The 14,365-nt window shown below is 32.3% G+C and overlaps 1 long non-coding RNA gene across 1 annotated transcript in view; it reads left to right on the forward strand.

The window, feature by feature from the left end:
* LOC138709082 (uncharacterized) overlaps window positions 1–14,134 on the forward strand; it is a 29,695-nt gene extending 15,561 nt beyond the window's left edge. The window contains exons 2-3 of the long non-coding RNA XR_011334822.1: window positions 4,802–4,897; window positions 12,686–14,134. This is a non-coding gene — a long non-coding RNA (uncharacterized lncRNA). The remainder of the gene's footprint in view (window positions 1–4,801; window positions 4,898–12,685) is intronic.
* The last annotated feature ends 231 nt before the right edge of the window (window positions 14,135–14,365 follow it).

Consider the following 14,365-nt stretch of genomic DNA (forward strand, 5'->3'; position numbering starts at 1 on the left):
GCCTCAATTTCAATATTGCAACCAATAAGCTGCTTCCATTATTAAATGACACCTACTTGTCTAATCCACGTGGACTAAAACCGAGGTTGCAATGTCTTGTGCTGAGGACGAACATTAAGGTATGTGATTAAAATTATTATTAAAGAGTTATTATTAAGAGTTAAGAATGTCAACGTACTCATATATGAAATAATAATAATAATAATAATAATAATAATAATAATAATAATAATAATAATAATAATAATAGCCATTTAACAAGATAACAAACTAGTGCTTATTCTTATCGAGGAAGTAGACGTGACAACGTGACGCTTAGAGTGAAACCTACAGAGCAACAATTGGTCGGAAAAATTTTGTTTTAAAAGCATACCGCACGTTATTGTATGATGCCGACATGTTAACCATGAGAGCGCGGCGATAATACACTTAACATGCAATCAAGGAACTCATTTTGAATTATTTTAGAAGTACTCTTAAATGCTGTTGACTTGTTTAACTTTTGAAGTGTTTATGTAACTCAGAACCGAAGCATAGGCGGTGAGAGAAGCATTTCCTTGGGGGGGGGGGGGGGGACAAAGCAAAACCATAGAATTCTCATATAACGGGGTTATGGGGGACATCATTTACCTCCTACCCCTGTTGTAGCTTGACCGTGGTACAGTATATCGAAATATCATTTAATAAAAGTATTTTCGGGGGGCATGTTTCTTACAGTGTTACATCCATATCCGCTATGTTTCGAATCGAGTTGTATAGGGCTTGAACTGTAGGTCTACTACAAATTATAATAAGGCGTAACTTAAAACAATCTCCCTCTTTTTCTCTCTCATACAGAAACACATGCATACATCAATAAAATTACGTAAGAGTGCTAACAGAAACTCTTTTATATGAAGTTTACCTTCCTGAAGATATCATATGAAATGTAAACTCTAATTATTTTATTTAATCTCGTTTTTAAGTTTACACATTATACCGGGATTACTTTTCTATTTTCTGCATTGTTGTGCAGTATGTGGCGGCCTGAACACCTGCAAACTTCTAACACATGAGTACAGGCTGTTACAAAAGAAAGATTACAGTGCTTCTATTCCTCAAATGAGGTATAGAAATTCTTACAAATTCAGAAATTTAAAATAAATATTATAGTCCAGACACAATGATCTGAAAACATTAATTCATCAATTTAAGCACAGAAATTTAACCATAAACAAAAGCAAAAGAGATCTTTTGAATTCAATATTTTCTGACGTTAATAGAAAAAAAGAGTTGAGACAAGTTTGGGGGGGGGGGCCGTGCCTCCCATGCACTCCTCCCATAACTCCGCCTATGAACTGAAGTGAATTAATTCACGAAATTACACTCCTGTATTCTGAGTCGTCGGATTAATCGTGCCATTTTAATGCTAAATTTACTGCTGCATACAATTTTATACAATTTATTATTCAATTTAGGACATATATTTGTTTTCCTTCAATTGCTCGTTGTGTTTTGCAATCACGAATCTGTAATTTTTTAATTGAATCTCAGTTTCGCTTTAACCAGAAAAGACAAACTGAAGACGTTATTCATATGAATATTTGATTTGTTATGTGTTCTATTTTATCATTTCGGCCTAAGTGTAGTTAATCTGTAATACCCACTTTTGACTAGTTATGTTCATCCTGGAACAGAACACGGGATACAGAAGAATGCATTCTCCATCTTATCCACACAACCAGGTTTTATAAATAAACATCCAAGTTGAATTTGATAGATATGTTCGCTTTAGCACTTTGCTGTTTTTGGTGAATATTTAAATGCCGTGTAAGTTAATTATTTAACATGAAGTTAGTTTTCATTATGTTAATATTGAAAGTGGACATTTAATAAAGTGATAACTGAATTAATTTCTTCACAACATTACATAACATGAAAAGGAGTCAATGTTTGTCTTTCATAAATTGCAATAGATAGGCCTATTCATGCATCAATAAAAAAATATAGATTAATATTTAAATAGTTATTTCAAAATGAATTATCTGCCAGAAGGAATAACCAAAATCATCCACAGAAGTCACTCAGTTGTTCAGTATGAAAGTTCATTGAAAGACTAGATGGGGAGGACATAAATTCCATGCATGAGGGACTAAAAAGAAGCCTACATACGTAAAAAAAAAAAAAAAAAAAAAAAAAAAAAAAAAAAAAAAAAAAAAAAAAAAAAAAAAACATAACGCGAATGGGACGTACTGGGGGGAGGGGGGAGTTAATATTCATGTAAGTGAGAGGCTAGAAAGAAGCTCTTCATAAGTAGAAAACATAACGCAGTTGTAATGGAAATACGAGTATTAGTAGTAAGTAATTTTTGAAAGGATTCCAATTAACAGTTTTATTATAATTAAAGCAAAGAATTAAAGGACCGTGATTTTTAAGTGGCAGTCTGGTGACTGATAATACTTTCGAAGGGAGGAACTTTCCACAGTACCGGTATTAATAATAATAATAATAATAATAATAATAATAATAATAATAATAATAATAATAATAATAATAATAATAATAATAATTCCGGGTTCCTTAAAAGCCAGTAAGTAAGTAAGTAAGTAAGTAAGTAATAATTACCTGTAAAAATAATATCAAATTTGCATTTTTTTTACAACTGTAAAGCATTAACATAATAAAATATACAATTAATTAAATATATGCATGGTTCTTTTTACTGGAATGTTTTGAAGAACTACATCAACAACATAGTCTAGGATCTTTTACCTATTCCTTAAAGAAAAATTTTTTCTTAATCGTTACCATTAATATTAAATTTTCTAAAATTTTTTATTAAGAAAAATATATTTTCTGAAGGAATAAGTAAAAAATCCTAGACTCTGTTGCTGATGCAGGTCCAGTGAAAGAATTATGCAGATATTTAATTAATTGTAGATTTTATTACGTAAATGCTTTATGATTGTAAAAAATAATACGCAAATTTGATATTATTTTTACTGGTAATTATTAGCCACTTTAATACTCTGAAAAGTGTTTTATAGTGTGTACTGTATGTATATTAAGCACCGGCATGAAAAGTTTTGTTCATTTAGATTTTATAGTAGTTGAGCTATAAAAAAATGAATTGCACTCAATTTTTGCAGGCCAATGGTGTATCTCCCCCTTATGATACTGTATAGGCTAGGCCAACATGGCTAATTGTTGGAGTATTGAAAGACAATGATATTATACTCTGTTGAAAACAATGAAATTACATTGCCAAGTAATGGCTATTTAAAGAGAAGAACTGAAATGCAAATACCAGTACATAGAAATTACAGTTTATTACAAGTACAAATTAATTTCAAGTTCCAGGTTTAAATTAATGTTTTATTTACTCAATTTTTAAGTTGTATATTGGTAATTAATGTGATACTTATGAATTGCTTGAGTTTTCGTGTGTAAACAAAAAAGTTGAAAAGACCAATGTCAAATATGAAAACATCAGCTGTAAACACTTAAAATAATAGCAATGTTAATACTAGTAATTGTGACTTTTCCTGACGTACCAGTACTAGGCATGGTTAACATTTCAACATGTTGGCAAACAGATACTGATGAAGGTACAGTAATAAAAGAATTATACAGAGTAAGTTAAATTCAGAAAGTAATGTTGTTAATGCTTTAGATTACTACGGTATCCAGAAAACTAAGAAAATAGTCTAGTAATAACAAGTCTTAGCCTCATCTACCGAAGTGTAAGCCATCCTTGTATCAAATCAAGGAGATCAACTTAACCGGACCTACTAATTCAAACCACCTAAAAGAATTTGAAGACCTAGATATCCATTACATTTCTTCATTGTTTGGTAGATTCTTTTTAACATTTGTATAATTACTGATTATTTGATTAACAATAACTTTTTTACTGTGCTAATATTATAAAAATACCTGGCTGACTAGTTTCGAGGTGGTGCCCCTCATTGTCCAAAGTCTAGTGAGATCTAGCACTATCTTCCGGTTTCCTGTTCAGATCTGCCAAGTGTCAGCTTTTACGACTGACATCAGCGTTTTTTATGCTTGTCAGCATGTCAGCGCATCATATACATATGTCAGCCATTTTTAAAAATTCAAATAAGCATAGACGGAGAGAGGACAGTTTCCTTGGGGGGGGCAAAGCAAAAGCATAGAATCCCCATATAACGGGATTATATGAAACATCATTTAGCTCCTCCCCCCGTTATAGCTTGACCATGGTACAATATATCAGAATATGATCATTTAATAAAGATATTTTTGGGGGGCATTTTCTTACAGCGTTACATCCATATCCGCGATGTTTCAGACCGAGTTGTATAGGGCTTGAACTGTAGATCTACTACAAATTATAATAGGGCATAATTTAAAAGTAAAGAATCAAGTCAAAAACAGAATATAAGTTGAAATGAATAAATAGTGTATTGAATTTAAGAAAAAGGAAAAGGGGACATGAATACTAAATAATTTCTTTAAATTTTTTCTTAAATTTATTAAACTCAAAATAACATACTAGATCGGAATTTATTATCAAAATAGAGTTGTATAACCTTGGCTCGTAACTCTGGCTATGATTTATTGCAGTGGTTGTGTAACATTTATGTTCAGCCAAAGGCAGGGTTACCAGATATCCTGGATTTCCCAGGTTTGTTCTAGATTTTAGTGGTGTGTTCTTTGTCCTGGATTGAGTTATATTTGTCCCGGAATGTCAAAAATAAAAAAAAAAATAAATAAAAAAAGTAAATACAATTTTCCCTCATTTGTATAAATTGTTTTAAAATTTCTTCTTCATTTTTTCAAGACCCTGTCCAACCTGAGTTCAATGTCATCGTCAATGCCACCTGGAGCCTTCTATGCAGTTGTACTGAAATAAAAACGATAATTGTACTATACTGTAGTAAGTATTAGGTATTATACAGTATCTTTATTTTTTAGTCTCTTTGAAAGTTGATTTATTATAAATAGGATTTAAACACTGTATCATGCATTTCTTCTGCATATAATAGGGCGTATTATGACATTATTTTTCCAGATTTTATCAATAATTCAAAGGAAATTTCATAATCTGGGAAAAATGTAACAAAATTAAAAGTTCGGGCCCTGTTATTTATTTGAAATGCATAAAACGAATAAAATCAGTTGTATTGCAAACTGAATTAATTCAATGTGTAGTCAAATCAAGGTAGGAATGCAGTATCATCATCTGTCCTGGGTTCCTAATAAGAGAATCTGGCAACCCTGGCTAAAGAACATGTCAAATTTCTTCTGGTAGGATAAACTATTGTTCTTTATATTTTAGACGATTTTTATGACAATATTTTAATAATGTATATTTCATTTTGAACCTTGCGTACACTACTTTTAACACTTGAATATTAGTAATTGATTAACTACCAGACTTACTCGTTTTAATTATGTAAGCCCCACAGGCTTACATAATTAACACGAGTAAGTCCGCTAGTTCAGCGTTTCTCAAAGTGTGTTCCCCGGAACCCCGAGGTTCCGTAAGCAACTCTTAGGGGTTCCGCGCAAATCCTGATGTGAAATTATTTACTTTCTAATCTCTAAAATATAATGTAATAAAAACATGAAAAAGAATAAGAACAGAACTATAACTGTTTTTTCAGCCATTCTATTGGCAATTATCATGACAAAAATGGGTACCGTTGACGGCAATCCAATCACTAATGCACATTGTTGAAGTAATAATAATAATAATAATAATAATAATAATAATAATAATAATAGGTGCGCTCGAAATAACTTAAGTGTCTGCAGCTAACACATTTTCCAATTTCACTTCCATAACTCCATTTTCTTTTAAAAAATTCCGTAATTTTTCAGCACAACAACGCACAGGTGTAAATTGTATACGAAATTAATTGAAAGTTCTGTGAAGGATATTTCGCAGAATTGCTTTGACGTTCCTTCAAGAAAGCACATGAAACTTCTTTTGGAGAAGAAAGAACATTATTTTGAAGTTTAAGGTAAGTTATGTGTTAATTGTGTCTCAACGTTTATTTAATAATATTCGAAAAAGCTCAAATATTTTAAAGAAAAATTGTGCGAGTTTTGTCATCCCTTCTGCAAAATTGTGTAAATAGAGAGCAAGACCGATCATTGCGAGCTACGTCATTGTATTTTTAATACAGAGTGATACCGATCATAACTCTACTATTTTAATACAGAGTGACACCAAATCATGGATCGGAGGCTTAAAACAGGATCATTAAAACAATCAACATCCAACTGTGCCACTAAACTTCAACTATCCCTAAACAAGTATGTGGGTCTGATGAAACCAGGTGTACAAAATAGCTTCTCGTCACCTGAAAATGTGATGGAGCCAATATCAAAAACATAACATGAACCTGTAATTAAAAAACGTAAATATAATGAGAGTTACTTAGCCTTGGATTTCATGGATGCTAAAAATTGCCCTCAGTGTGTAGTATGTGGCAGAATTTTACCTAATAATTGGATGGCACCTTCAAAATTACGTCGCCATTTTGAAACAAACCATGCTCAGTTTTATAACAAGAATATTGATTTCTTTGATAGAAAACGTCGTGAGTTACTAAATTCACAAAATTTCTTAGCTCAGTCATCTTAATATAGTACAAATGAAAAAGCAAAAGAGGCATCTTTCATTGTAAGCTACAGAGTGGCTCAGGCAGGTGAGTCCCACACAGTAGCCGAAAAATTAATAAAACCCTGCGCGATTGACATGGTTAAGTGCATGCTCAATGAGAAGGAGGCTAAACAATTATCTTCCGTGCCGCTTTCAAATGAAACAGTGGCTCGTTGCATTCAAGATATGGCAGCTTACATCAAGGAAGAATTAAACCGTTGGCTGAGATCATGTCAATTTGCACTACAGATAGACGAGTCAAGTGATGTAGCAGATCTGGCAGTTGTACTAGTGTTTCTCTGTTAACATTATGAAGATGCTATTGAAGAAGATATGCTAATACGTAAACCGCTGTCAGCTAATGCAACAGGATCTGAAATTTTCAGACTTGTTAGTGAGTACTTTTGAAGACAATCATATACCCTGGGACAATTGTGTTCATGTCTGCACGGATGGTGCAAAGGCAATGGTTGGGAAAACAGCTGGTGCAGTATCGCGCAAAAAGTCAGTTGCAAAAAATTGCAAAATCAGTCCTTGTATTTTATACCGTCAAGCTTTGGCCATATAAAAATCCCACTGTCCCCCAAAATTTTCTTAATGAAGCAGTAGAAATAGTTAATTTTATCAAGTCCAGAAAATTAAATTCAAGACTCTTCAAAATCATTTGTGATGACATGGGAAGCCTTCCAAAATCTTTGCTTCTCTATACAGAAGTGAGATGACTTTCTCGCGGAAAAACTTTAAGTCGATTCTTCAAACTTAAGGCTGAGGTGATGGCTTTCTTCATTGATCACCATTTCGATTTGGACGATAGTTTGAGTGACAAACAATGGCTCTTGATATTTGCATATTAGCTCAATTTTTGTGTTAATATATTCAATGCAGCAAATAAAATCAGGGCTTTCAAGAGAAAACTGCAGTTCTGGATGAGAAGTCTAGCCGGCCGTGAATTTGAGAGCTTCCCTGCTTTGAAAGATTTCCTTGAGGAGAACGAAGAAACTCTCCGAGAACGTGATGAAATCAATGAAGAATTTGTAAAGAATTTGGAGGATATGCGCTACACTGTAGAGCAGTATTTTCCAGAACAGGAAAGTGAAAACAATTCTCAAAACTTGTGGGTCAAAAATCTATTTGATATCTGAAGGATATGGAGCATTACTGGAAGTGACGTCTGATTCATCCCTGTAACCTCAGTTTAAGAATCTCCCTGTGGTGGATTTTTGGCACAGCCTGAGAAAAGACTACCCAGTGTTATCAAAGAAAGCTATTACAATTCTACTTCCTTTTGTAAGTACTTACCTATGTGAAACTGGGTTTTCTATGTATACATCTATCAAAACTAAATACCGGAACAGACTGGATGCAGAACCAGACATGAGACTTTAGCTTTCTAACATTAAACCCGATATTAAAGAAATATGCAGGCGTAAACAACAAAAACACTCGTCCCTCTGATCTATTTCAAACAGGTGTTTTTTTCTGAAAAAATTAAGTACCTGAATTTTAGTGTGAATTACAAGACAGTGTTAACAATGCAAGTGGACTTAATTTCATTTATCCTTGTTATATATTTACTAATCTTTGTAACAATAGCAAATATATTTCAGAAACATTAAATAATTTTTAAATACGAAAATGTATAACGAGTTAAAAAAATATGTTTAATTTTATTGGTAAAAATAAACCAGGATTACTAATCTATGTAATACCAGCAAATATAGTTCAACAATATTATTTATAATTTTTAAATATGTATAATATGTGACATCAATAAAAATGTGCAATGTTAGTGGTAAAAGTACACTTGGTATATATATATATATATATATATATATATATATATATATATATATATATATATATATATATCACTAATATTCCGCTGGGTTCCACAATTCTATTTTAGGTTTAAAAGGGTTCCGTGGATAGAAAAGTTTGAGAAACGCTGTGCTAGTTAATCAATTACCGTACTTAAAAGTATATTTGTATATCTGTTCAATTCGAAAAACATTAAAATCGGAATAAATCAAATTTGTTAGATAATCAATTGACTTGTTTAAGCAAATTTTAATTATCCGTTTTTGAAGCAATGTGAGCCAAGAAAGTGTAAATTTTGTTGCTCCTCCCCATCCGATTATACCATACTGGATGATAATTAGAAATAGACTGTCTTAGTTTCAAATATTTTAAAATAAGTCTTCTTCTCATATCGTTTGTGTGAATGAACACTGACTAGTTTATTCTGAGAAAGACATTATATTCCCAGTAATTATAGTCTACGCTCCATATTTTGTAGAAGTCAGGAGTCACAATATTCTATTTACAGTATTTCTTGCAAGTAGAACTCGTATGGAAAAAAGTGTTTTAAGCTGTTGCTGTTTTATTTCCTAATATTAAAATAATTAATACTGGTACCGCGTAACTCTGTCCATCGAACACCAGTTCAATATTCATTCATTCATATTGTTCTGCCCAAGGTCAGGTCTTTCACTGCATATCAAACATTCTCCAATCTTCCCTATTTTCCGCCTTCCTCTTAGTCTCAGCATATGATCCATATTATCTTAATGTCGTCTATAATCTGATAACTTCTTCTACCATGAACTCTTCTTCCATTCACCATTCCTTCCAGTCAGTGGTGATATTTGGCCGGTTTGGACGAACCAGTTGTTAAATTATTTCCAGGTAATATTTGCAATTACCGTTGACATATACCATATATGTTTAACATAGGTACACATGAGAGAACTGGTTGTTAAACTTCTTGACTATCACCACTGCTTCCAGTGCATCCTTCAGTAGGTAGTTTCTTTTTAGTCAGTAGCCCAGCTAATTTTTTTTCTTTGCCTATCAGTTTCAGCATTATTCTTTCTTCACCTACCCTTTCAAGCACAGCTTCATTTCTTATTCTGTTTGCCCATTTTACACGTATCCACATTTCAAATGAGTCTAGTTGTTTCTCTTCATTTCGTCGTAATGTCCATGTTTCTGCACTATACAATGCCACACTCCACACACAGCACTTCACTAATCTCTTCCTTAGTTCTCTTTCCAGATGTTACAGATGCTCCTTTTTCTATTAAAAGCTTCCTTTACCATTGTTATCCCTCATTTAACTTCCTGGCAGCAGCTCATGTTACTGCTTATAGTACACCCCAAGTACCATATTAGAAGCTGCCCACTTGTTCCACTGCCTCATTTCGAATTCGCCAAGTTTACCTTCTTCAGTTTCTTTTTGGATAACCATGGTCTTTGTCTTGTTTGCATTGTCTTGTTGTCTTCATTCCATACTGCTTACAGCTGTCATTTAGCTCCAGTAGCATGTCTCTTAGTATTGCTTCCTCTTCTGTTAACATTGCCATATCAATATTACGCACTTTATTCTTCTTCTTCCTCCTGTTATCACTCCTCCCATGTTTTGAAAACAGTTCTTCACTAAATCCTCAAAGATAATTAGGCAGGCATTGAAGATTGTAATACATGAACAGTGAACTCCTTTTTATAACCACTGAATATATATTTATATTTTCTTTCAATGATTGATAGCCCAACATTATGCAAATCTGGCTTTCAGGTAGTAGCTCCCTGTAAAGCAGGTTTGAATAATTTCAAGATTACCCGACCTGGAACAATTTTTCCTTGAAATTATTCAAGCCTCAACATTTCCCAAGATAATGTTACTAACAGTTTAGACTCTTTAACACAATATTTTCCAACAAAATTTCCAAATATTCAAATATTTCCAACAAACAAACAAGAAATAATTGGAATTATTAAAAATTTAAGTCAAAACTCCTCAAAGTATGATGAAATAACAAGCAAAATATTAAATGCGAGTTCACATATCATAACTAGGCCACTAAGTTATTTATGTAACTATTGATTGTTCAATGGTATATTCCCCGATCGATTAAAATATTCAGTGGTTATTCCAATCTTCAAAAAAGGAAAAAAGATGACTCCAGAAAATTACAGACCCTTATCACTTCTACTAGTTTTCTCCAAAGTCTTTGAAAAAGTACCTAATGTATAAAAGATTATATCACCATCTTGAAAGATACAACATTTTAGTCCCAGAACAGTTTTGATTTAGGAAAAATAAATCCAAGAAAAATGCAACATTTAGTTTAACTGACAAAATTCAGGACGCAATTAATAAAAAATTCCAAGTTTGAGGGATATTCTATGATTTATCCAAAGCATATGACTGTATAAATCATAAAATCCTGCTAGATAAATTAGATTATTATGGAATTAAAGTGCTACACACCAATGGTGTGTATATATCTCATAGATAGGAAATAAAAAGTCGAAATCAGTACCACTATGAAATCTGCCTCGACATTGGGAACTATTAATAATGGAATTCTACAAGGATCAATATTAGGCCCCTACCTTTTCTAGTGTTCATAAATGATCTTGCTCCACTAATAAAAGATGTAGGACATCCCATATTATTTGCAGATGACTCAAGTATAGTACTTACCGCCAGTAACTCCAACACATTCCAATCTTCAACAGAGACAATTCTCCTCGAAATATGTGACTGATTCTCAGCCAATAAATTAGTATTAAATCGTAAAAAAAAACTAGCATAATCCAATTTAAATCCTGTTCAAATTCAACCTCGCAAATTTCAAGCACAATAATTCATAATAGGTCCCCAATAGAAACAACGACGACAACAATAACAACCAAATTTCTCGTTTCATTGGTAAGGTTTAAAACAAATTCCTTGGCTCACAAATCGATAATGTGTTAAACTGGAAAAATCGTATTAAAGAAATTACCCCCAAACTAAATTCAGTATGTTTTGCTATTAGATCTATGCAAGAAATATTAAATATCAATACCTTAAATCAATATACTTTGCATACTTCCAGCAATAAGTTTTGGAATAATATGAAATTCTACAGATAGTAACAATATATTCCTACCACAAAAAAGAGTACCGGTAGTTAGAATAATACCGATGCCAAATCTAGGGAATAGTGTACGACCATTTTAAAAAAATTACAAAATAATGCCCACGGCCTGTCAATATATGTTTTCATTAATAAACTTCCTCGTACATATAATTGTGAAAACTTTGTAACTAATTCAATAGTTCATAGCATAAATACTCGTCAAGAAATGACTTTCATACTTCATCGGGAAGTCTATAGTGCTATCAAAAAGGAGTGCATTATATGGCAGTAAAAATTTTTAATAGCCTCCATATGAATATAAAAAATCAAACCCAAAACATTAAATTATTAAAGGCCAAACTAAAGAAGTACCTAATTTTTCACGCATTCTATTCTGTAGATGAATTTATGACATTTAGCAACACTTCATGAATATTTCTGTCTTGTATTAAGTATCGATACTAAATCTTTGTGTTGTTCTAGTATATTGTAAAATTCTTCTGTATAAATTTAAACTAGACTGTGAGTATAATTAAAACTTTGTAGTAAGCCTACTATTAAATTTCTTTTGACATGCTCCATATTAGCTGTGAAGCGATGTACGAATACCATGGAATGCAAATAAATACAATACAATACAGTAACAACTGAGATGAACAGAGGATAGATGGAGTTCCGATTTTATCTTGGATTAAAATGATAAATGTTCTGATTAGTATTAAAAGTATCTTCATTTCCAACATCGAGGGGTGTATTTTGCGGGCTACCGGGCTACCGGCGGTAGCCCAAGGAAATTACAAAAGAAAAAGTTTATAATATAACATAATGTAATAATTTTGTATTATTAGTTTTACCATAGTAATTAAAATTAAAGTAATTGTTAGATATATTTTGTGTAATAATAGGGTCAGCGGTAGCCCAAACCCTTTAACCAGTATACGCCACTGCCAACATCAGATCTCATTGGGGAAAGAATATAGGCTACTTACAAGATAAGGTCAAAATTTGAACATCTTGGAAAATATTTTTATAGAATGCCCTCTTTTTCATAGCTGTCATTATTCTTAAGACTTTCTTTTATGAAACAAAATATGTTTAGCTTCAGATAAATTTGCCCAGAATATTAATTCGTATTTTATTATTACAGACTGAAAATATGAATTAATGCTAAAAGAAATCGAGGAATGGTATCAATGGAAGTGGAATTCCAAAATATGGTATGGTTCGGTACCGGTATTCTCACGGATTAGTGCTGCACCTAGATGAACTCCAGATGAATGAAAAGAAGAAGCACATGGAGATTGACAGCAATGAATGGTGTGATCATAGTAGAGTAGGAGGACAAATTGAAAACTCTTCCCAGTACTTATGTTATATTATTGTTTTACTTTTACCGTATTTAAGTTTTAACAATTTGTTGTGACAATTATTGTAAAACTAAACTATACGGTACATGTTTTAACTATTTCAATCTTCCAAAAAGCTGCAACAGGATTTTTGTAATAACTGTTGGTGCTACTGTATGTAAAATCTATGGGCACATTTAAATGCAATGAATCAAAATACCTACCAGTAAATAAAAATGGTATATTTTATGCAAGAAATTGAAGTACGAATCCAAATCTGTATTACAATGCAATTAAAACCTCTACCAACCGAATCACATTTCATTATGTAAGTAGGCCTACCTATGATTATGAACCAAGAAAATGTTAGAATGAGAATCATCAATAACTACAAGACATAGGTCCTAAGTTTGACCTGTTCTGTGTCTAACATTTTATGTGAGAAGCTGCGTTTTGCAGTCGTCCAATAGAGATTCTATCATCAGGACTATAATAATTAGTGTAGGCCTTTTTTTTTTTCTTTTTTGGGTTATGGTACAGTAGTGTTGGAACTCTCATTACCGGTACCGATATGTGAGTAACAGTTTTCTTGATATATTACCGGTACCAATTTTTGAAATTATATTTTCTACTTTCAGCTCTTGTTTTGCTTCCCAATTTATTTTTATAATCGAATAGAGTAGTCTACCATGCTACAAGAGGTCTTAGAAATTAAAAAAAAAATCTGACCACAATGTATGTATATCCACTTTCTTTCTTCAGTATTCTTCCATAATAATTTACTTTATTCTGAAGTGAAATTCCTTACAGTTGGCAACAATCCTTAATGTAATTAATTAAGAATAAACGCTGTAATAATAACATTAGCATAATTTGTTGGTCCTCTCCAATTGACGCTGATGATCAGTTGATTGATACATCAATACTACTACAATATGAGGACCAATACTGTATATGAACTGCCTACATTACAAATTATAAACAGCAGACTACGCTTCTTCTTCCCGACCATTTTTATTTTCTCATGGAGGAAAATATCTGAATTCGATATATGGCTAATTGCTTATGAATCTTGCACAACCGAAAAATTACAGAATCTGAGCCTAAAAAATTATTCTGTTTTATATCCATAATGAGATACCTGTACTTTACCACAAGTTAAAATAGGTGAAAAGTAATTCATTTATTGTACACATTAACTATAACTTTTTTATAATTTGTCAGAGTCTGCCGACTTAGCCCTAAGGTAGTGCATCTGTCTCCAGACTAACTGGCCCGGGCTTGATTTCAGGTGAGGTCAGAGATTTTCATTAAAATTTCTACCTCGAGACTAGGAAAGATGGTGATGCACAACTTCTAATCAGTAGATTGTGGACCAATACGCCTGGATTAAATCCCAAATCTCTCCGCAGTGCATATGAAGAGAAGGTATAAGTCACTGTTGATAGTGATTTGTCTGTCGGATGGGGACATAAAGTCTG

Source organism: Periplaneta americana, chromosome 1 (assembly GCF_040183065.1).
Source record: "Periplaneta americana isolate PAMFEO1 chromosome 1, P.americana_PAMFEO1_priV1, whole genome shotgun sequence".
Lineage (NCBI taxonomy): Eukaryota > Metazoa > Arthropoda > Insecta > Blattodea > Blattidae > Periplaneta > Periplaneta americana.